This window comes from Rissa tridactyla, chromosome 21, assembly GCF_028500815.1.
Source record: "Rissa tridactyla isolate bRisTri1 chromosome 21, bRisTri1.patW.cur.20221130, whole genome shotgun sequence".
Lineage (NCBI taxonomy): Eukaryota > Metazoa > Chordata > Aves > Charadriiformes > Laridae > Rissa > Rissa tridactyla.
In genome coordinates this window covers 4,380,519-4,403,679 of record NC_071486.1, presented here as the reverse complement: position 1 = coordinate 4,403,679, position 23,161 = coordinate 4,380,519, and positions in this window count along the sequence as shown.

Here is a 23,161-nt window from a genome sequence, read left to right as displayed (position 1 = left end):
TTCAGCCTCATTGCAGAGGGGCACCAGCAGCCCAGTGCCTTCCATGGAGGGTGTCACTGTCCGGAGGTGCCCCCTCACCCCTGAGTCAGGCTTGCAAGCACTAGTGGCAGGGGACACGCAGGAGGAGAGCTGGAGAGCCACCTGGGCCCCTCTTGCCTTCCCCCCACCTCTGAGATGCCAGCATGGAGCAGGGTGCAGCAGCCCTGGCTCCCCCCATACCTCCACGGGCTGGGACAGGAGACCTTTCTGCTCCCACCCAGGCAGCAGTGGCCCAGAGCTGCTGGGGGGGAGACACGACACAATCCTGGATCACCTCGGAGCAGTGCCAGGGGGGTTTTCCCCCACCTCACAGGACAGGCATGCTCACCACCGCCACCCTGGTCCTGCAGCAAGGGGTGCTCATGGGGAAGATTTCACATCAACTCTCATCTTAGAGCCATCCGAAAGGCTAAACTAATTTTCTGAGCTTCCCCTCCCTTATCTTTAAGTATCATGTCAGGGAGGAAATGACTCTTCCACACCCAGTTCCCTTGTCCTCTAGCTACATGTAAGGCATTGCCATTGCACTTTCGCCAGGAGCCGAGGAGGACATGAGCTGCTTTCCTTTGGTGCAGCGTGTCACCTATAGACAACGTCACGTTAGCTTCACATCATTGCATGTGACAAGCCTCTGCATTAAGAGCCATAAATATTTATATAGCATGAATGCAGACAACAGAGCCAACACCTCGCACTGCAAAGGGATTCAAGCATGGAATATTATTTACAAGTTCTACAGTAACACTTGAGTGTCATCCCTTCAGTGCCTCCCTCTCTCCTCTGCATTATTCCTTCCAGGAAAGGAGGAATATACATCTCCAGGCACGGAGGGGTTTGCCTGTGACATTTCTCAGCTAGAACTGACTGTACAGTATTTCTCCACCGAGGACATCCCACGCAGTCAGCCACCAGCTCTAACCAAGTGATCAGAGAGAGCTGAGGAAGCCGGGGCTACCTACTACAGAGACACACCACAAACCCAGCTGCGCTGGTGGACTGCCAGGCAGGCCATTAAAAACCGGCTGGTTTTAACCACCAGGATGATAATCCTCTCATAGCTGCACTTTCCTTAGGAGTCTCTCAAAGCCAGACCTGAAGACACCAAACTCTGCCAGGCAGCACCTTCCCTTTCAGGGAAGGTTCAGCAGGTTAAACCATTCCAGCAGCACCTGGGACTGCTGTGGGCTCCCAAATCCAACCATCCCCCACAACCTGTTCACTAGTGAGATGAACCCTTTGGGAGCTGCTCCTCCCCAGGAGCTCCTGCCTGTGTACAAACAATGGCACCGCACCCCTTCCAAACCCAGAAGGTTTCCTTCCTTACCTTATCACCCGTGCCCACGGGGCAGCTCAGGATCACACCTCCCATCCTCAGTCTTCTGCAGGAGCAAGTAACACCAAGAGCTTCTGGTTGCAGCCATATGTCCCAGCAGCCATGGCCACCTCAGCCAGCACCAAGCCTGTCCCATAGCACACTCAGGAGAAGGGACGTGCCACCCCAACACACCACCAGTGCCACATCCAGGCACCCCAGGTCCAGCAGCAGCACCCAGGGGAAGCAGCCCCCTCCCCTTCCACAACTTTATTTGCAGAGCAGCTCTTACACAGGTGCTCAGTGTCTTGAATTTCCAACACTTTTCAGGTGTTGGACATCAATCTTGATGAAAGCAGCCAACTGCCAAGTGTCTCCTTTGTGAGCTTGCTGATGAGCACTCAGACTTTGTGTTCTTTTCCATTAATAGTTTACTAATGAATTTCTTGGCACGTGTGTTTGAGCAAACAGCCAAATCCAAAGCAACTTTTAGAGATATTTCCAGAAAGTGCATTCAGAGCTCGCTACCGCAAGCATTCAAAGAGCCATCCCACAGGGGAGCAGAGGCACAGGAGGAATAACTGATCCGGAGCTCACCGAGGCAGTTCATACTGCAAATCTCCTGTCTGCTGCTTGTGCGTTAGCTGCCGTTTGAGCAGCTGGTGCAGAAGTTATTCCACGATTGATTTTTAAAAGAAGATCTGGCCAGGAAACTCATAAGCTGCTCACAAGCGAGTTTCAAGCCAAGACTTGTCCAGAAAATTATTTTCTGGGAGGCATTTACTCAGTTCTAGCCTTGCCCTAACAAATCCGATATGGTGCCCATGATGCTCCAGACCGAAGAGGCTGCTGCAGTCACTCGGCCTGTGCTCCAGCCATGAAATTCCTGCAGTTTACACTAATAACCATCTTACACTTATGGTTTGTGACTGAACTGGAGCACCTCCCTGAACCTCCTGCGTGGAGAGGCGCGGAGGGAAGGTGGGCAGCCTCGTGGGCCCCGTCCATGAGTCCAGAGCTTCCCGGACATGCCGGAGCAGCATTGCAGGCGCGGGGTTGTCTCCTCGCAGGTAGTGCTCTGCAGAATTAGCTCTCATTAATCCTCATACACTGCCAGTTGACCACAGCATTAAATTAGCATCTGGCTAAGCATGCACAGGAGCCGCAGGAGATCGATCAACGGGAATGAGTCTCCAGTGGCCATAGATCAGCTGCGGAGTGTTGGGGACACCGGGTGAGCGGGGAGGTCCCACCACTGCAGCATCCATCCATGGGGCGGTGTTCGGCTGCCCCTCCACAGGGGCACATGCAGGACCATGGCAGGGGGTCCCAACGCTGGTGGGACCTCTCAGGCCCCCAGCAGTCGTGTGCCCTGGTCTCCCAGAGGGCTGAGGGGAATTGAGCAGCTCAGTCCCACCAGAAGCACAGGGTTCGAGGAGGAGCTACCACCAGTGATGCCCAGCCAGGGGCCACTGGAGGTGGGACAATCCTGTGAAAGGCAGAGTGAGATGGACCTGAGGTGGTCCTGATAAGCCCTATGTGTGTCATCTTCCAGGTGGAACCATCATTTAGCTGGAACCAAGACACGGATGACCCATGACGACTAGTCCAGGAGGCGGTCGCTGCAAGGGGAAGACCAGGCTGTGCCCTTGTCCACATTCCTGCTCCAGAAACCTGCCCTGGGCGGGTCCAGAGCACGACACATCCAACCAGAAACCCTCTCAGATCCACCTCTGTGGCTGCGGCAGTGCCGCAGGGCGAGGGGACACCTGGATGCTGCTGGCAGCTGATGCATGGCACTGATGCTCATCGGGGTTCCTGGCTGCAAAAGAAGCGCCCTGGAAAATTGTTCCTGTCTTGTTTCCTCAAAACGTTTTGTAATGAGGCTTGCAAGCCACAAAATTTTCACCACTACGGTGGTTTTGCCCTCTCATTTCAAGCAGCGTGTCTCTAAGAATTAGCTGCCTGAATACCTAAGGACAGTCTCTGCTATGAGAGGCTTCTGAATGCACGGCAGGGCATCCTTCCAGTGCCCCAGGCTGCTGCCCAAAGTCTGCGCCTGGGGTCCCTCATCTGCTTCCCAGGATTATACAGGAGCAAACACCAGACCCTTCCCTCCAACCTCCCCTGTGATGACAGCTGAAGCTGCAGCCTTGGCTTCTACCGATGGCAGGTTTCAATGTTTGCTTTCTGGAAGAACTTGCATGGGGACGTTAGCAGGAGCGGCGCAAACTTGGCGGGGATCCTGCACCGCTACCCACCATGGGCAACCTGGGCTGGCCATGGTCAGGTGTCCTCCAGCCTGTATGACTCAGGGTTGAGCCGCTGGGTGCTTCTGTCCTGGCTCCTGCTCGCCTCCCTGGCACAGAGCACTGGGGGAATGATGGCCAGCAGGTGGAGGGAGGTCATCCTCCCCCTCTGCTCTGCCCTGGGGAGGCCACATCTGGAGTACTTTGTCCAGTTCTGGGCTCCCCGGGTCAAGAAGGGCAGGGAACTGCTGGAGAGGGGACAGCAAAGGGCTACAAAGTTGAAGAGGGGACTAGAACTTCCTTCTTATGAAGAAAGGCTGAGGGATTTGGGTCTTTTCAGTCTGGAAAAAAGACAACTGAGGGGGGATCTTATCAACGCTTATAAATACCTCAAGGGGGGGTGTCAGGAGGATGGGGCCAGGCTCTTCTCAGTGGTGCCCGGCGACAGGACAAGGGGTAACGGGCACAAACCTGACCATGGGAAGTTCCATCTCAACACGAGGAGGAACTTCTTTGCTGTGAGGGTGGCAGAGCCCTGGCACAGGCTGCCCAGAGAGGTGGGGGAGTCTCTGTCTCTGGAGACATCCCAACCCCGCCTGGACGCGTTCCTGTGCCACCTGCTCTGGGTGACCCTGCTCTGGATGATCTCCAGAGGGCCCTGCCAACCCCGGCCATTCTGTGATTCTGTGGTTTGCGGTCCCAGGGACCCCTCGTCACTGGTCCACCCCATCACCGAGCCATGGCGGCTGCCGAGGCGTGCGGGGAAGCGAGCAAGCACTGAGCACGTTAAGCAATGAACATTGTGTCTTACGCCTGCCTGAAGGCTATTTACACAGTTCCAATTGATTTGTTGTAACCTGTAATTATTTTAGTTGATTTTTTTTTTTTTTTTTTTTTTTATTTCATGCTCTGTTTGTTTTCCCTCTCTGGGAGAAGCACAATATTTCTCACTGCCAAAGCAACGCTGAATGGGCTGGGGTGGGCAGGGGTCTAGCAGAATAGCAGCTCACAGAACCGCTGGTCACTCGCTTGCTTTCCGTCCCCCCCCCGCGAGCGATGGCTGCTCACTCCCCTGCCCTTCCAACGGGCTAGCAGAAGTGTGGCTTCGATAGCCGGCCTGATTCCTTCCTCCTATTTATCTCACATCTATTTTTATTCTGGTGATTTTCTTTTATTTTTCTCCTTCTTTCTTCTACGCCACCTTACAGCAATAAAACACCTTCGCCTGGAAAATCGGTGTTTTCTGCCGGAAAAGAGACCGCATAAAGCCAGCACAGCCCAGAGCCCCCCGCTTTTGAGGCTGGAGCCTGAATGCATCCCCATGAGCGGTCCCAGTTGTTTATTATTCGAGCTCCATTAGCAGCCAGAGACGCTTCTGTGCTCGCACAGCCCGAGCTGGAGCCGCTCGCTCTCACCTGAGAGCTGGGGGGAAACCCTGGCCGGGACTGACCTTCTCGTCCTGCTTTGGGGATAGGTAAACGTCAGATTTATTCATTTCCCCGATCCATTTAGTGGGTCACCTTTCTAATTTACCTTGCCTTTTACCTCTTGGTTTCCTGGGGATGCTCTGACGGTATTGCAAAGGAAAAGAATTATTATTCATAAAAGAAGTGGGAGAGATGCTATAAATGTAAAGCGCAAGAGCAATCCTTAATCATCCTCATCATTAGTTAATTGCCGTAGCCTGAGTCCATTCCAAGGAGAACACAGAGTGTTAAATATAGATGTAGAAATGGGATCTATTTTTGTGATTTTGTGCTCTCTCTGAAACGGATCCTCGCCTGCTGCTCTTCCGAAGGATATCAACACCGGGGACTGGCAGAGCAGCGTCAGCCCCGCAGTCGGTGGGACGTGGGCTCCTACCCAGCGCCTCTGGGAATCCGTGTAGCGAGAGCGATGCCTGACAAATGGATGCAATTAGGATCCTGCCACATTTTGCACTCGGCCTTTGGGGAAAACCTGGTAAATACCTGATTCCAACAGTGCCTTGTCCAAAGTCACATCAGGAAGCCGGTGGCAGAGCCCGGAGCTGAGTCAAGATCGGCTGAATCCTGCCCAGTGCCTCGACCACGAGGCAGTTGGTTTCCTCCACGTAAGGAACCATTTGCATCTGTTTCTTGGGCCTTAGGCTGCAGAAGTCTTTGCTCTCCTCCATTTTTTTTCTCCTGTCTGTACCTTCATTCTGTGTCCTCTCTGCATTTTCTCCCTCCCTCCCTCTCTCCTCCCATTCCATCCACTCCACTAAACGTTTTCTTCTCAATCAGGGTGGTGGCACCCACGGAGAGCGGCTGGCCACGGAGCGGAGAGGGTCTGAAACACGTGGAGCGGCTTCGTCCTCAATTACCTGCCCAGAGATTTCTCCGGTCCAGCGCTCCTAAAAACGCTTCGCAGTTAACTCCTGCTTTGCGGGGGGCTTTGCAGCAGCGCCGACGACGGAGAAAGATGCTTTTGCTCCAGCCCAGGCACAAGGCCGCGGGGGGCAGAAACCCGTGCCCCTCTCCAGCCGCCCAGATTAGCGGAGGCTTCCGGAGCTAAATCCCTTGGCAGCGCCGGCAGCGGGGACGGTGGCTCCGAGAGATAAAGCCCCGGTGAATGCTTTTTCCCATGGCCGGCGGGGAGGCGGGTGCCAGGCTCCCCGCGTCTCGTCGCCTTAGAGATGGCAGCGTTACCCTGCGTCCTGGTTTGAGGTGAAACAGAACCAACTTTCTGTTCAGTAATTTTAACCTCTTAGCTAGGCCTCTGCTAACTCTCTGACATTAACAGCGCGTGGTGTCTGAAACGGTTCGTTCAGGGTGATAAGACAGTTTGTGCCAAGGAATGGTGTGCACAGACGCTCTTGCTTATCCTTATTGCTGTAACAACCAGGGTCAGCTAATTTCGTTATTTGCCCCGTTGGAGGGTCGGAAGCCGAAAAGCCTAGAGGGGTCCCACCTGCAGGGAGGAGCGGACAGGAGAGGGAACCCAAAATTGACCAACAGGGGTATTCCGTCCCATCTGCCCAAAGCTCAGTATAAAAGCTGAGGGATCAAAGGGTCAGCTCTTTTTCTTCAATGGCCGACGTCTGAGGAGGACCCTGCTGTTCATCTGCCTTTGATCCTGATCCGTGTGCTCCTGACTCCATCTGTGGAACCAAGTTCCCACCCGTCACTGAGTCCAGTCTGGGACTCCCCCAGTGTCTGCTGGTGATACCATCCTGGGAGCTTGATACGGTTTTGTATATATTGTATCTATTTCATTATTTTCCTTTTTATTTTCTTATTAATATTTCATTAAAGTAGTTTAGTTTCTTCTAAACTCGTAAATCTCTTTATCTCTCCTCCTCCCCTCCGTGCATGAGAGGCTGGGGGGGAGCATCTGTCACCAGCCATTGGCCAATTTGGCCAAAACCACGACACACTGCCATCCTGCTCAGCTCTGAGCCATGGATGCTCTGGCATTAGGCCACATTTGGGGACAGAGTTGGGACGGAGGAGCAAGCGCTGCCTGCGTTTCAGTGTAAGGGAGTGGGACAGGGCAGGAGTTAGGGGACATGCAGCATCCTTGGGGTCCCTGAGGTCCAGGGTGGGTGTGTGAGTCCCTGAGCATCCAGACTTGTCCCCGGCGGTGTTTGCATCCCTGTGCTCATCTTGATTATACAGCACGCGTGACCCATGCGTGTCCACGTGGTACTGTGTGCATGTCACAGCGGGTGACACAACCCCCGGTCACACTGCGGCGATGCCGGTGCTGGGGGACGTGCATGCTTCACCCCCCTGCAAGCGCACTGCCGAGCGAGTGGCTGGACCAGCACGAGCGTGCAATTTTGCGGGGGGGCTGAGCATGTCCAAGCACGCTCGTCCTTGAGCAGAGGCTCGGGAAAGGAGGATTAAATGCCAAGCGCTCTGCAGAGCTCTGCCAAGGGTTGACGCCTGATGGATCGAACCTGCTGGCCCGCTGACAGATACCTGGGCTTAGTGGCTTCTCTGCTCTCTAGCAACACCCCAGCAGCATCTTAACGCTAAAAATTCGGCTGCACTGAGCTGAGTTGTGCCCCAGGTCCGAAAGCGCAGGGACACTGAGTGTGCACACGTGCACAGCTGGGCAGCGCGCATCGGTGTGCGCGTGTGCTCCTGTGTGCCTGCTGCCCCTGCACACGCGTGTTCAATGCGTGTGCATCAGGTGCGTCTCCCCCGTGCGGGTGTGCGCACACCGGGGTGTGCTGCTGCTGCGTTCCTGGGACATACGGTTATGTGACGTGTGTGTGTCATTCACCCTCTGCAGGGCCATGCCTTCGTGTACGTGTTTGGCCAATTAGGGGCTTAATTACCTGCCTATATCCTGGCCCAAGGGACTGGTATAATGAGAGGTGGCCGAATGCGACTCCCCAGCAGACGTTCACACTGAGCTTCAGCAGCAGAGGCTGGGGCTGATCTCCAGCACCCACCTCTGATACCCTGGGGCCACCTTTGTCCTCCCTGCTCCTCCGTCCAGGGACTGGCCATCCCTTCAAGCCACTGGTAAGAGCAGCTGTTGCACCCGCATTGGGTCCCTCTGCAGCAGGGGCTGTGCCAGCCTTTGCCCTTGTAGCCCATCAGCAAAGGGCAGGTACCCACTCCAGGGGAGGGTATTTTCTGCTTTTTGTGGTACGGATTAATGAAACTTGGGTTTCGTTCCTCTGCTCTGCACCTTTCTTGATGCCAGGTGTTGGGGAAAGATGCTTTTCTCCAGCATTGTCCTTCACCCTGCCATCTCCACCAGTAAAGCAGGAGATGAAGAGGCAGAGGGGGTCCCACAGGGCTGGGGGGAGCAGGGATGAGGAGGAAGCATCCATCCCCTCTCAGCCAGCATTTCTCCACCATAATCCATGTGTACCCTTTTTTTCAGGTGGCTGGGGCTCTGTCACCTGCAGGCAGGAGCTGTGCCATCCCCTCTGCTCCTCTCAGCTGGATCTGCCCCTTCGCAGAGAGGAGAGAGCCGTCCTCACGCCTCCCGGCGAAGCCTCGGTCCCTTCGTTTGGATGCCAACACTCGCAGGAAAACGGCTGGCAGCTGGGGGGGGGAGATTGGGCAGAGGATCTCAAAGGGGATAGAAAGGGAAAGTCAAAACTTAATAAGACATTAAGACAACAGATTCATTAAAAAGTCATTAGTCTCTGTCAGGAGTGGCTTTAATTAACAAATGCCAGGAACTGCCGTACTGTCTTGTTGCTGCCACTGTGCCTCAACAGTATTGTGACCACCTGAATGCCACTAATTAAATGCCATTTAAAGCTCCCCCAAACCTGGCAGCAAATTTTCAACGCTTTGCCAAATTTTCTCCGCAGCCTCCAAATTCACCTCGTTTGTCATTGTCCTCCCCACACGGTGGGTGGCGTTTCTTGGAAAACCTTCCCTCCCCTCCTCCCCTCCCAAGAAGGGCTTTCTAAAGGTTGTTTCCATCTTCCAGTCGTTTAGCCAAATCCCACACTACTTCTGTATTTTTTAAGCTGTGGGCCCATTGACACTGCTGTGGGGCAGCTTGGAGAGCTGAGCTTTCTCTGAAACACAGACGCACCGGCTCTTGGACAAGGTCTAGTTGAAGATGTCCCTGCTCACTGCAGGGGGGATTGGACTACATGACCTTTAAAGGTCCCTTCCAACCCAAACCATTCTGTGATTCTGTGATTCTGTGAAGGTGTTCCTCATCTAAGGCTCCTTCAGCATCTTCAGCTCATACCCATCCTTAGCCAGGGAAGGTCCTCATTCCTCCTCCCACAGCTCCAGCTGGGACCATCGCCCCTGTGCATCCCCCAGCACCGGGCAGCCCAGAGCCTGCAGATGCTCCTTGGCCATCTCGAGGCATCTGCAGATAAGGGATGGGGTTGCTGCTTGGGGGGAAGCTCTGTCAGCTTAATTTATTCCTCTGCATTGCACTTTTACAGAGGCTTCACTGTCAGAGCTGCACCGGTGGAAAATAAACCCCGGTGTCCACCTGCCAGCCACCCCCACCCCAGCGTCTTTTGTAGAGGGGCTCCGAGCGCAGCTGCAGTGACCCCGGCGGGCTCCCAGCCATGGGCAGTCAAGCTGATGGCCTGGAATAGCTGAGCAGGTCACCATCTGGAGCAGCACGGCTCACCCGGGAATACCCAGGAAAACAAAAGCCACTTGAAGCAATAGAAGAAGGGCAGCGAAGGCCTTTGGAGATGAGGGCAAAGTAGGAGAACTTGTGTCCAAGAGCTGAGGAAGGGGGTTTGCACCCAGGGGTCTTCTCCTCCAGTAACCAGCTACATCCAAACTCCAGCTCTCCTCTCCTCCTTGTCCCTGGAAAGCTCTGGGGCTGGGGAGAGGGAAGGCATTGCCACGGCCCTTTCTTGACTTCTCATCCTCCAGGCCAGGGAAGGGATCATGCAGCAGCAGAGGGAGATCACGAGCTTCCTCACAGGAGACACGGGGCCCCTTTGAGCCAAGCGCTGCTCCGGCTCTCTGCTCTACCCAGCTTGGGGTTTGTCGCCATTTCCATTTGTGTACAACATCTCCTCCCAAACCACCTTGAGCTCCTTGGCTCTGGCCACCTCTCCCTCGCTCGCTCCCTCCCGTCATTTCCTCTCTGAAAATAGCTCATCTGTTCCTTGAGTAATGGGATTTCTTTGTACAATTTCAGGAGCCTTAATACTTCATACTGACCTCTATTGGCAAAATCAAATCAATTTAACCGCAGGCTCCTGATTTCCTTGAGTTTTTCTTTGCTCGTATTGTCCTTAACGTTTCTCACGATCCTTTGATCCGACAATCAAAGGTGTCCCTTTAGCTGCACACACACGCGGGGACGTAGGCAAACACCCAATCCATAAAATATACAGCATCCTCGCACTGGGATTTACATAGCAGTGACACTGAAGGCATCAAAAAGAATCGCTTATTAGACTTAGAAGCAATTACGGCAATGGCTCCTACAAAGGAGGAGGAGGCTGGAAGCTGACAGCAGGTGACACGGGCTGGTAAATGCTCGGGGCTCTCCCGGCTCTAGAAGTGACACTCGTTCTGTTTTACACCTCGACAAGAAGTTCCCAGTGACCAGCATCTCCAAACCTCCCCGCCCTGGTCCCCTTGTTTTCCACAGCCTGAGTGACAGCAGCTTCGCAGAGAGACGTTTGGAAGGAGTCCATGCTCTGCAATCGAGCATCTTTAATCTCCTCCGGTGCCACCAGCGCGGCCGTGACGGGCTGAGCCCCAAGCGGGAGGACACGGGCCGACTCTTTGCGAAGGAATTCGCGGCAGGCCGGGGCTCCCAGCGCACGTGATGCCGCGGTGGAGCGCGGGAGGTGGCCTCACATACCATCAATCAGAGCGACACTCAATCACCTCTCTCAAATTTGGGAATTTGCTTTGGAGAGCATTGCTAGCAGACAGCTGAACTGACAGCAGACAGCCCCCCAGACAAATCTAGGGCCCAGTTCAAACCTATCCGGACACCAAAGCTGACTAATTAAAGAAACCCAAACCTATATTGCACGTGCCAGATTTAACAAGGTGGCCTCGTGGTGCCAGATAATTGTAGATCTGTGGCAAATTTGGGGCTACAGGGTATCTGAAAAGGCAAACGGCAAATAAACCAGCCCAAACTTAACATTTTTTGTTAGAGTTCAGAGTTGTGAACTCTTGTTTTCGGTAAAGGCTTCCTTTTTGGAGCTGAGACATGCCTTTAATTTTATCTCTTATCTTCTATGATGTGCACCCCCATGCTACAGAGCGCTGGGCTGAGCTCCCACCCTCCTTTCCCTTGTGCCCACAGCCCGCTGAAGAGCCCAGAAGCAAGACTTACTTTCACTCAGCCAAAACAAAACCGAAGATAAATAATCCCAGAATTTGTAGATGCTTGATTGCCATGGCAACCCCGCAGCCTTCCTCCTCCTGAGCTGCCTGCCAGCGTCGGGAGCTGGCTGGAGCTCCAGCGGGGAGCGTTTCCCCCAGCTCCCATCTGCTTTCCAGGGCTGCAATCCCACCCGTTTTCCTCTCTCCGTGCCCAGCTCACACCGCCACGGGGTTTTGTCCCTGTTGTCTAGCGCTGGGCAGTGCCATGCCCCAGCCTGATGGCACTTGAGCAGCCCTGGGGTGGCTCTAAGGCAGCTGTGACTGTCACCACCACCCTGCGCCCTGCCCCGTGCTCAGCCCGGTTGCTTCCATTGCCAGGAACTGGGAGCAAAGGGGTCATTCTGCCCGACTCGGGTAGATATCAGCACCCTCAGATACGTCAAAGCAGCATGAATATGTTTTAGTGCACCAAAAAAACCCAGGTCCCAGGTTTTCTTCCCCGCCTCCCACCTTTGCACATGCAGGATGTGCATTATTCTCCCTGCTCCGTCCTCTTAATCCTGATGGGTTTTGCCTTCCAGCAATTCAGCGCTTAAACGAGCTCAGAACAGGCCGGGAGAGCGATTGCTCCCACCCCAGTTCACTGGCATTTCATGGGAATTGAGATCACAGAAATCAGGGATGGAGGGGCTGAGCTCTGGTCCTGGAGGAGCTGGGGTGCAGCTTGGAGGCGGCGTGTGGGTCCGATCCTGTCTCCAGTGAGGGTACCCAGGGCTGTGCTGAAGCAGGGTCAGGCTCTGTTAAGTGCTGCTGCTCCTGCGTGAGGGTCTGAGCCAGCTGCGGCTTTGCTGGGGCATCGCCGCCTCCAGGAAAAGATGCTTCGAAGCTCTTCTCAAAGGCAGCGCTGGCACTCGGGGATTTAATTGCACGCTTGGTATTCTGTTCAGTTCGAGACCAGGTATTATTTGTAAAAATAGAAAGTGGGAGAAAACATGGGGGAGAGGAAAAATATCAGAGAGCTCTTGAATTTTCATGCGGTTTGTGAGCAGGCGGCCTTTTGGAGCATATCACAGCCCGGTGCCCCCGGGAGGACGTGGTGCTGTGCTCCACTGGCACCGCAATAATGGGGGTTTGCGGGCCAAATCCTGCGCATGGAGCAGCCCAGGCTCCTGAGCAGGAGTTGTCACATCCAGCTCTGGAGTCCTCAGCACAAGAAGGACACGGATCTGTTGGAGCGGGGCCAGAGGAGGCCCCGGAGATGCTGGGAGGGCTGGAGCCCCTCTGCTGTGGGGACAGGCTGAGAGAGCTGGGGGGGTTCAGCCTGGAGAAGAGAAGGCTCCGGGGAGACCTTCCAGCCCCTGCCAGTCCCTAAAGGGGCTCCAGGAAAGCTGGGGAGGGACTCGGGATCAGGGAGGGGAGCCATGGGACGAGGGGGAACGGGTTTAAACTGCAAGAGGGGAGATTTAGATGAGATCTGGGGAAGAAATTGTTTGCTGTGAGGGCGGTGAGCCCCTGGCCCAGGTTGCCCAGAGAAGCTGTGGCTGCCCCATCCCTGGAGGGGTTCAAGGCCAGGTTGGACGGGGCTTGGAGCAATCTGGGCTGGTGGGAGGTGTCCCTGCCCAGGGCAGGGGGTGCCACTGGACAATCTTTAAGGTCCCTTCCAACCCAAACCATTCTGTGATTCTATAATTCATGGCACTTTGCAAAGCAGCTGAGGCTTAAACTTCGCCCCGAGTTCCCACACAAAGGGCTGCAGCCGGCAAAGGGGCTGAGCAAGGAGAGGGGACAACGTGGTGGCTTTCGGCTGCGCTGGCGTGACTGTGCTGGGTGGCCCCATCCTGCCGGAACCGAGCCCCCAGGGTGCAGGGCAGGCAGGGCTCACCCCCTGGCACACCGGGGCCGAGGACCAGGGCTGCTCATCGATGAGTCATTTGCAGTGATTAAAAAGGGCTCTTCTTTTTTTATGAAGGAACGGTGGAAGGATGCCAGCGAACATAACCTCTGCGACTGCTGGAGGGATCATTCTGGGGAGGAATTAGCAGCACAATATTAGTTGCAGGCAAAGAACTTAATTAGCAGATTCAGCAGAGATTCCAATTAAAAAAAAAAAAAACCCAACAAAAAAAAAAACAAGATGGGAAGAAAACCCTGCGCTCGCCCCTGGCTCTTCTTGGGACGAGGGGGTGTGGATGGGGACGGCATCCCTGCGTGGGGCTCCTGGCAAGCCTCTGATAAGCGAGGCTGATGGGATTAGGGAGGATGGAGAGCCGTGGCCGGGGCGTTGGCTACTGAGGGATCTATTTCGGTGAAGGTGACAACGCTGCAGGGTCACCATGCTGCAGGCTGGGGCAGCCCAGCAAGTGCCAGCACCATGTCTGCCCAGCATCTTCCTCAGCATCATCTGGGGGTCCTGCCCAGCATCACCCCCTCGACCATGCTGGGTCATTCGGAGGCACCCCCGGCTCCCCCCGCGTCCCTTGGCTCGGCATCACCGCCCCACTTCTCCCTCCTGCCTCCCCGGGGGGCACATATTCACCTCCTGCCGCACGCCGCACGCCCCAGTGGGACACCGGTCCCAGGCACCACATTAGCCAGAGCTACCCTGAGTAATTAACTCCTTTGCTGGAACCTGCACTGGGGGAAAAAAGGATGATTGGGTGGCTGTTTTTTTTTATGAAATGCCAGTAATGAGCCATTCTCTGGTGACCTGGGGTGGTGACAGCCCCAGCGAGCACCCGAACAGCAGCGACGGAGAGCGTGTGTGCGAATGGCCCTACAGCAGAGAAACAAATAAACGCTACATCTTGTAACCGCAGCCTTCGCCTCCAAAGTTGTATGTTCTCCGTGTTCAGCCGCGGGCGCAGGCGCGAGCAGCCGCCTGCTGTTAGTGCTTGTTTGCAGCCAGCAGCGCCCGGAGCGCTGGAGCCCGGGATGGAACAGGGAGGGAAAGGGAGAGGGAGAAAAGCTCAGGGAGGGGGGTGTGCTCATGGGGGTGCATGTGAGCGTGCGTGTGTGCACACTCCTATGAGCGTGCGTGTGCCTGCATGTGCACGTGCATATGTGCTGTTGTGGTTTGGAGAACACACAACAACTTATTGTCATTTAGACAATTCATTATTCTCTCACCCAATGAGCCCTCCCCATCCAGGATGCAGAATCGGAGAAAAGAAGGAAGCCCAAGAGTTGAAATATTAACAGATTTAATAGAATAAGACTAGAAAATTAACATTAATAACACTAAAGAACCAGTATTGATCCCGATGCCAATATAAAATATCCAAGGACTCTCCCCAGCCCATTTCGTCCGCAGAAGCCGTGCACTCCCTCCAGGGACAGCCAGTGTGGGACCCTGCGAGCGCTGTGGCTTCGGGAGGAAGGGAAGGGCTCAGGGCTCCGGCACCCGGGCGAGGAGTTCTCAGGATCCCAGCCATCAAGGGAGAGAGAGAGAGAACTCCTCAGCAAACTCTCTAATTTCTATCGAACGTGACATTCATGGTATGAAATAACCCTGTTGACAGCTTGGGTCAAGTGCCCGGGTCTCGCTCCTCCTCATCCCTGCACCTGGGGAGCTCGAAAGCACTGAGACCTTGAAACCCGCACCCCAGAGCTGGCTGTAAAGTAAATATTTTCACAACTTCAGGCACTAGAGTCTTCTAAAAGTGCAGCTTTCCCAAGAATTAAAAGAGAAATTAGTCCTGTGTCGGTCCTGAGCCCATGTGTGTGCAGCTGAGCGTGTGTATGTGCGTGCGTGCATGTGCGTGTGCTGTCCGGGTGTACATGCGTGTGCGCCCGCGTGTCAGCCCGTGCCTGCGCATGCACACGTGCGCGCACAAGGGGCAAGGACACTGCCACATCGCCATGGAAACGCTGACAAATACAAATCTGCCGGCGCCCACCGCTCGCTCTGCCTCGCACCGATATTCCTTGAGCGGCAGCTCCGAGGCAAACAGCGTCGAAACGCGCCCAGGGAATGTGGGGTCCTGCCAGGCACCACGGCAGGGACATCCTGCGGCCCCCTGCCCAGCCTGGATGCCCGTGTGGCTTTCTCGCCCCTCTTGCCGGGCCAAGCTGGGGTGCAGGGTGCTGGAGGACCCCAACCTGCGGGAGGCAGTGGGACACGGGTTCAGCAGCACCCCCCATTGCCCCAAGCTCCAGCGGGGACCCCGGGACACCAGCACCGCACGAGCCCTCAGAATCACAGGATCACAGAATGGTGGGGGCTGGAAGGGCCCTCTGGAGATCATCCCCTCCAAGCCCCTGCCAGAGCAGGGTTACCCACAGCAGGTGGCACAGGAACGCGTCCAGGCGGGGTTGGGATGTCTCCAGAGACGGAGACTCCCCCACCTCTCTGGGCAGCCTGTGCCAGGGCTCTGCCACCCTCAGGGTGAAGAAGTCCCTCCTCATGTTGAGATGGAACTTCCCATGGGCAAGTTTGTGCCCGTTACCCCTTGTCCTGTCGCCGGGCACCACTGAGAAGGGCCTGGCCCCATCCTCCTGACACCCCCCCTTGAGGTATTTATAAGCGTTGATAAGATCCCCCCTCAGTTGTCTTTTTTCCAGACTGAAAAGACCCAAATCCCTCAGCCTTTCTTCATTAGAGAGATGTTCCAGTCCCCTCTTCAACTTTGTAGCCCTTTGCTGTCCCCTCTCCAGCAGTTCCCTGCCCTTCTTGACCCGGGGAGCCCAGAACTGGATCCTCCCTCCCAGCCTGTCCCCTGCGCTCTTTCCTCTTCTCATCCCCTGAAATTTCTGCGGGGTTTCTCTCCGCGGTGTGGGATGGATCGCCAGGTCGGGCTGATGTCCCCGAGGGGGTTGCAGCAGGAGCCCGGGGACGGGGAAGGGGCAGGCGGTCCCCTCTCGGGATCCCAGCTTTGCTGTCCCTGCAGAGCATTGGGAAACAACAGCACGCGGTTAATATTCCAGTGCAGAAGCTGGGAAGGAAGGCAGCGCCCGAAGCCTGCGCGGCACCATTTTCCCGGTACATCCCTGTCGCTGCTACCTGGTTCTGTATCTGCGGGGAGGCAGGGGGAGAGATAACTGGTCCTCGGAGATTAAAAGACCCAGACACAAAAGGTGTTAATGGCCCTGTCTGCTCGCAAACAGCAACAACTTCAGTTGCAATTGGCTGACGCTGCAGCCCTTTTAATTACATTTTCGTCTGGCAATAAAAGAAACAAATTTGACTCTTAAAGCAGCACGTAACACAGGAGGCACGGTAATCATTTTCTTCGCTGGTTTTTCCTTTCTTTATCAGCGAACGTTGGGCTTTTTAGGAAGTTTATTTCCCCCCGGACCAATCTCCTGCCTGTAAATTTGAGAGCGGGTGGGGGCGAAGACGGCGAGAGAGAGAGAGAGAGAGAGAGAGAGAGAGAGGAAGAGAAAGCAATATAAAATTCCTGCAATGCAAAGCACATTCCATAAAAAAAGGCCACGTTATTCGGCACGCCTTGCCGGCGTGTTCGTGTAATGGGGGACTCCATCAGGCTGGCTTCACCCCTCTCACGCGCTTCCCAGGGCGGCTGTAAAGACGACGGGGAGGGGAGAAGATAAACTGGGCTGCTCCTCCTGCGTTTCTGGGGCTGGCAGAGGGAGCCGGTCTCCTTTGGGCTCTAACTATTCTTGTTCCTGCATTTTATAGCACCGCCCCTGATTTATTATCAGCTTTTATAGTAGCTGTAAACCAGCCCCAAAGCAGAGGAATAGAGTAACCAGAAGAACGTTTCCCCCTTCCCACCCATCGCGGTCGGTGCGGCAGCCGGGGGGATGCAGCGTGTCCCTCCATCGCTGTCACCACGGCCGAGCGAAGCATGGCGCGTCGGGGAGGTTGCTCTGATCCGAAATGGGGTTAATCAGGGCTCCCCGCTCCCGTCTGTATGATAAAGACGGGGTTTGGTATTGATCTCTCGAAGGTGGTGTGAGGCTGGGGGACGAGCGCTCTTTAATCAGCTTGAAACGAGCACCTGCGGGCAGGGAGAAGGACAGCCCCGTCATTCCGGACACTCGCCTCGGACTTGGGCAGGAGTCCTGAGTCCGATTCCCTTCGTTGCTCCAGACTCCACTGTGACCTTGGCTCGGCTGTGTAGACCCAGCGCTCCAAATGTATTTAGATACCAAAATCAATGGGGGCTTGGAGGGAGATGCTTAAATGTCTTTATTGATCTGGCCCTTGGCCTCGCGGTGCCTCGTTTGCCCGGCTCCGGTGCAAGTTTGGGCTCCTGTCGGTGGCTGAGCCGTGCCGGAATTTGCCGTACCCCCAGGGCCAGGACCCCCCCTGGCTCCCTGACACCGATGGCTTCCACGGGCTTGTCACCTTGCCCTGCTGCACCTCTGCTCCCCTTCTTCGGGAGGGGACAGGGAGTTTTCCCTGGGCAGCGTTTTAACACGCACGGGCTGATCTTGAGGGATTTGGAAACCATTCCAAAACAACTACTAAAAGACACTATAAAAATATATAAAAATATGAACACGAACATCATAATAATAGCACATTAATAGTACCTACGGTGGAAGTGCGGATTTACTGATAACCGTGAAAAAGCTTGGTGTGGGTACACGGCAGCTCCAGACGACACAGAGCCTCCCCGAGCCTCCCCAAGCCTCCTGCCTCCTAAACTCCAAATATATGTTACTCCTCCAAAGGAGCAATTATTCAAACATTCCTCCTAGGTGCAAAGCTGGTGTCGCAGCCAGCTCCAGGGCCCCACGCTGCCCAAAACCTCCCCCGGGGTTTGCAGGAGCAGCCCCCGGCTCCAGGGAGGAGTCGCGGTCCCGGATCAGGGCTGGGAGAAGCACAGCAGCGGAGAGAGAAACACAGTGGGAGTAGGAGGAAAACACGTAGTAGATCCTTGAAAACCTCTTTTTTTAAGGCAAATCAGGGAAGCTCCGGGGCTCGGGCTGTGCTAGCCGGTTTGTGTTTTACCCAGCTGGTTTTTCTTGGCATTGCTGCCAAAGGCAGAAGGCTTATTGATCCCTGCTTCCAGCGATGCACAACAGGAGAGCCCCGGGCGCCGAGGGTAATGTATAGCTGCCCTGCCACGGGCGGCAGAGATGCCGTAACTCAGGAGCAGCCGGAGCCCGCCTGAGTTACGGCTCTGTCCTGCACCAGCGATAGGCCGGCAATAACTTACTGCCAGCTGCGGGGATGTGATTTGGTTTATTCTGCACGAGGGAGATGCGGGAGGGGAAGGGGTGGCTCCTCTTTGGCTCCAGGGAAAGGGCCGCGGGTGGCTTTTCCGAACACCTCCCGGGGTTTATGGCTCCATCACGCTGCCTGAGGGAGCTGCCGTTATGTCCTTAAATCATTAAAGAATAATAAGAACCGCGACACCAAAACCAATTGCCATATATGAATAATGAGTCTCCAGGAGGTGTGGGTACTTCTTACCCAGCAGCTCCCGTCCCCACTGGGAGGTAGCGACGCCAGGCTTGGCTCAGCCGACGCCTGGGAGGAAGAAGAGGAGCAAACTGCTGTTGGGAACGGATCCAAAGCAGCCCTGCCATCATGCACCAGGGACTGGGGGCGTCACTTCTTGCCTCCCAAGTGTTCGCAAGTGGGTGTAGGACCTGCCTGGCCTTGGCACAGCCTGGAGAGGCTGGAATCCTGCCTTTGGCCTGGGGAGATGCTGCGGATGGGAAACCTGGCAGAGGCACCAGGACCCATGTTCATCCAGGTCTGTTGGAGCTAAGGCTTGGCTGAGTACGGCTTGCCCAAGCTTAGCCCTCCAAATCTACTGCTTCTCCATAAGACTGCTTAGAGCTGCTCCCCAAGGAGCTAATGTGGTGTCTTAAGGGATAAGAAGGGGAATGGGAAGCTCCTTACAACGCTACACGTGTAACTGGCTGTAGGTAAAAAATCATCCTGAGACTGCAAGCTGCTTCTCCAGCAAGAAAAGTTTTTAACCCCTTGCACCAGGGGAATATGCTCCAGGTGCCTTCAAGTGCAGCAGAGGCATGAGAACTGCTGAAGCAGCAGGGAAAATAAATTAGTGCCATCTCGGCTAAAATCCCACACAATTAAAACCTGGATCAGGCTGTACTCATCTGCCTGAAGATAGCATCTCCAGAGTGACGTGCATTAGTCATCATCCGCAGCAGGCTGGCTGAGCGCTCGGAGGAGCCCCGTTACGAGCAAGGTGTCAGACAGAGAAGGCTCCTGGCCACCCGGGGCCGGCTTCTCCCCGCCCGGCAACGTGTCTGGAGCAGGGGGAAAAGCCTTGCTCCATCTCCTTCCCTCACCTGCAGCGGAGGTTACAGAAATGCTTGTCCTCCTGCAGCTAAAGCACGTGGGGGAACGCTGGCAACCATGGGCCAGCATCTCTCCCTCTGCGAGGCAGTAAATGTCCCATGTCACCAGGAGGTGACACTAGTGTCCCCATCCGGCAAATGGGAAGGGGGTCACTGAGTGAGGGACCTGCCGGAGTTCGCGCAGGGAGTCTGCGGCAGAGGAGGAGAAACTCAATTAGTCTTAAGACCAAACAAGCACCTTTGAACCCCCCGTACTTGCAATGAGAAGTGATTAAATGACCTGGGCTTAACGGTGCTGTACAAGCTTGTACCAAGGCTTGGATGAAAGCCCTGTGCAGTTCATCTGGGTTCAGCTGTTTCTATGGAGTTTGCTTGTCGGTCCAGCCCCGAGCAAGGTCTCTGCAGCGCCGGCTGCTCCGATCGATGGTGCTCTGGCAGCTGGGGAGGGAGCTACTGCCACCCCACCTCCCCCAGGCCCGTGTTTAGGTCAGGGTGCCCTGAAAACGGTCCCCAGGAGCTATACGATGTTGCAGAGGGACCCAGCCGAGGGCAGGAGCATCCACCCATGGCCACATGGCCGTGGCAAAGCTTTCCCTGTTCCTCCCTGAGCTGAAGCCAGCCCTCCGTGCAGCAACCTGGGGTGGGCTTGAGATGCCTCCTGCACCATGGGAAGTACAAGGCAGCTCTTCCCCCTTGCTCACTGCAACCTGGTCTAGTGGGAGGTGTCCCTGCCCATGGCAGGGGGGTTGGAACTGGATGGGCTTTAAGGTCCCTTCCAACATAAACTGTTCCATGATTCTGTTTCTGTGATCTGTGGGTGCTGGATGCCTCACTGGGGGTGGGCACTGGGTGGTTTGCAGTGGGCTGGTGTGGCCAGCCACCCGCTCAGCCCCTCTGCCCCGATGTTGAGTGGGAGGGGAGGGCGCAAGGCGCTTGCCCTGCCAGCCCCACAGCACAGGGGCGAGTGCAAACCAGAAGCAATCCCAGCCCCTGTTCCCTCTAAGCCCCCGTGGTCCTGGCAGCAGCAGCAGGAGGTGGGCACCGGCACAAAGACCATCTGGAAGGGCTTCTCCGACCGACGGGGAGCTCCATCGTCTCACGAGAGAAGCAGCTTTCATAGGATGCTTATGGGGTTTTTGCAAAATGAAGCGGCATCACCCCGCATGCCCCAGTATTTGGATAAAGCCTCACATTTCACCTCTTGCCGTTTTAAAAGCGGTGAGGGGACCTTCCAGCTGAGACCCCTCTTTGACTCTCAGTTTATGCTGCAAAGCGTTTACGCGAGGCTAACATTAAGCATGTGTTCCCATTAAGTATCCGCATAAACGCTTGGCTGAATGGGGGCCAACATGCCAGAACATCACCCATTTGGTTTGGGCACATGGGCAGGGATTTTATGTTATTGAAGTCCTGCCAATTAAATCAGGTCACTCCAATCTCTCCTCTTCTGCCTCTCTGGCTCTCTCGCCTGTGCACGCGTCTGTTCTCCGTCCCTGCGGTCCAGCCCACCGCCCCAGGCAAATGCTCTGGGAACAAGCCAGACCCCCAGCTCAGCTCACTGAGCGTGAAATGGGGATTCAATGGCCACTGTCACTTCCCCGGGGGGCGTGTGGCATCCGCAGGGCTCTGACAGCCGCTGGATGGAGATGGGGAAAGCATTTCTGGGGAGAGACGGCTGGAAAGCAAACAAAAGCTGGGGCTGCTCTGCTGCACCCGCCCCAAAGCCTGCCTTTGTCAGAGCCAGGGCTGTGCCTGGCTCTGAGACGCTTCTCCCTGTGTCACACTGGGGTGCGAAGGGGGATGGGGTCTCTGTCCCTCACCTCTTAGGATGGGTGACAGGCATCTGGGACCCCAGACCTCTCCGTCTGAGACACAGCAAAGCAGAAGGCAGCTTTTCCCCAATGTTTTTCAAGGTTAAGAGTTTCTAAGCATCCCCTTCCAGAGGAGATGAGCTACTGGCAGCGTGTCCTGCCTGGGGACTCAGCCAGAGCCAGAGGGGCAGGGGAAGGTGCTGCAAAACCCCATGGGTGTCACCCTGGGCACACCGGGATGGGGTCGGTGGCCCCAAGGACCACATCCAGACAGATCTTTCCAAAGGCAAACAAAAGCCCTTTGGGTGCTGGCGGACAGGAGGGGATTTGGGCCACGAGTCCACCCTATCGAATCTCCTGCTTCCCTCCTAATGTGGGGCCATGTGGGAGAACCGCCCACCCCCGGGCTGGGTGACCCCAGTGTCCCAGCCTGTGGGGAGGGGACCCCGGTGCTGCAGCGGGCTCCGCTGCAGCGGGAGCAGGATGCGGAGCAGCCAGCACAGCCTTTGCAGGAGCTTTTTCTCTCCGGTCCTGGGGAGCATCACCCCAAGGGGCTGGGGGTGCCGGGGCTGCCCCCCCGGCCGCTCGCCAGAGCCGCAGGAGTTAAGCGAGCAGCCGGCAGGAGCTGATTCAGGTGGGTGGCACGTCCGTGGCGACAAGACTGGAGTGAGGAGGAGGAGGAGGAGGAGGAGGAGGAGGAGGAGGAGGAGGAGGACTGGGAAAGGGAGGGGAGAAAAGAGGAGGAGGGGGGAGCCTTTGCAGGCAGCGGGGAGCGGCGAGTGTGCGAGGGAAGGATGATGGTCTCTCCCCGCTGCCTCCAGACCGGGCGCTGAGGGCGAGCGTGGGGGCAGCCTGGCAGGGGGGTGGCCTGCTGTCCCTGTCCCCCCATCCCCAAAGGGACAAGGACGGACCCCCCAGCTTTGGCAGGTCCAACGCAACCCCGGCCCTTTGTCTGCCGGCGGGGGCTCTGCCCGAGCCAGATGTGCGGGCAGCTGTGGCGGGGAGCGGGCAGGCGGATGACAGCGACGCTGGGAGACGGGAGGAGAGTCCAAGGGTAAGTTGGGCTCCAGCCCCATTAACTGTATTGTCTGTCGGTTGTGACTTTTGGGGGGGCTTATGTGCCGGGGGGCTCTGCAACACAGTGCTGGCTGCTCGGCAGTTTGTTTGTTTGGGGTTGGGTTTTTTTTCCCTTCCTTCCAGAGCTTTGCTTTCGCTGGTCTCTGGCACGGAGGATAAATGGAGTATTTGAAAATAAAAGCAAAAAAAGCAGGTGAAAATAGGAAAGGCTCATGGCATCGTCGCCTCGATGGTGCGTGGTCCAGGAGCGGGCAAGGGGTGCGTGAGGCAGCCGAGGGAAAAGAGGTTTCCCTTGGCACTGATGGAGGGAGATGGATTCCCAGTGCTGGAAATTCCTCTGGGATGGAGTCGGTCGTCACCCAGGCACCGAGGGGAACGTGGGGTGACCGTGGCCAACCCCGTGGCGATGCGCGGGGGCTGATGCTGCTGAGACTGAAATCCAGCCTTGCCCAGGGACGCTGGCAGGATGCGATCCAGCCGGGAGCAGCGCTTCCAACGCCTTAACCCCTCTGTGCCTGAGCTCTGCAGAAAACGTTAAAGCAGTGAAGTTAGGCGTAGAAAAGAAGCCGTGCCGAATAAACCAGCCTGGTCCTTTGCTCTCCCTCCCTCCTTCCCAACCCTCCTTCACCTGCTGGTGCCACCCAAAGGAGACGACAGGCT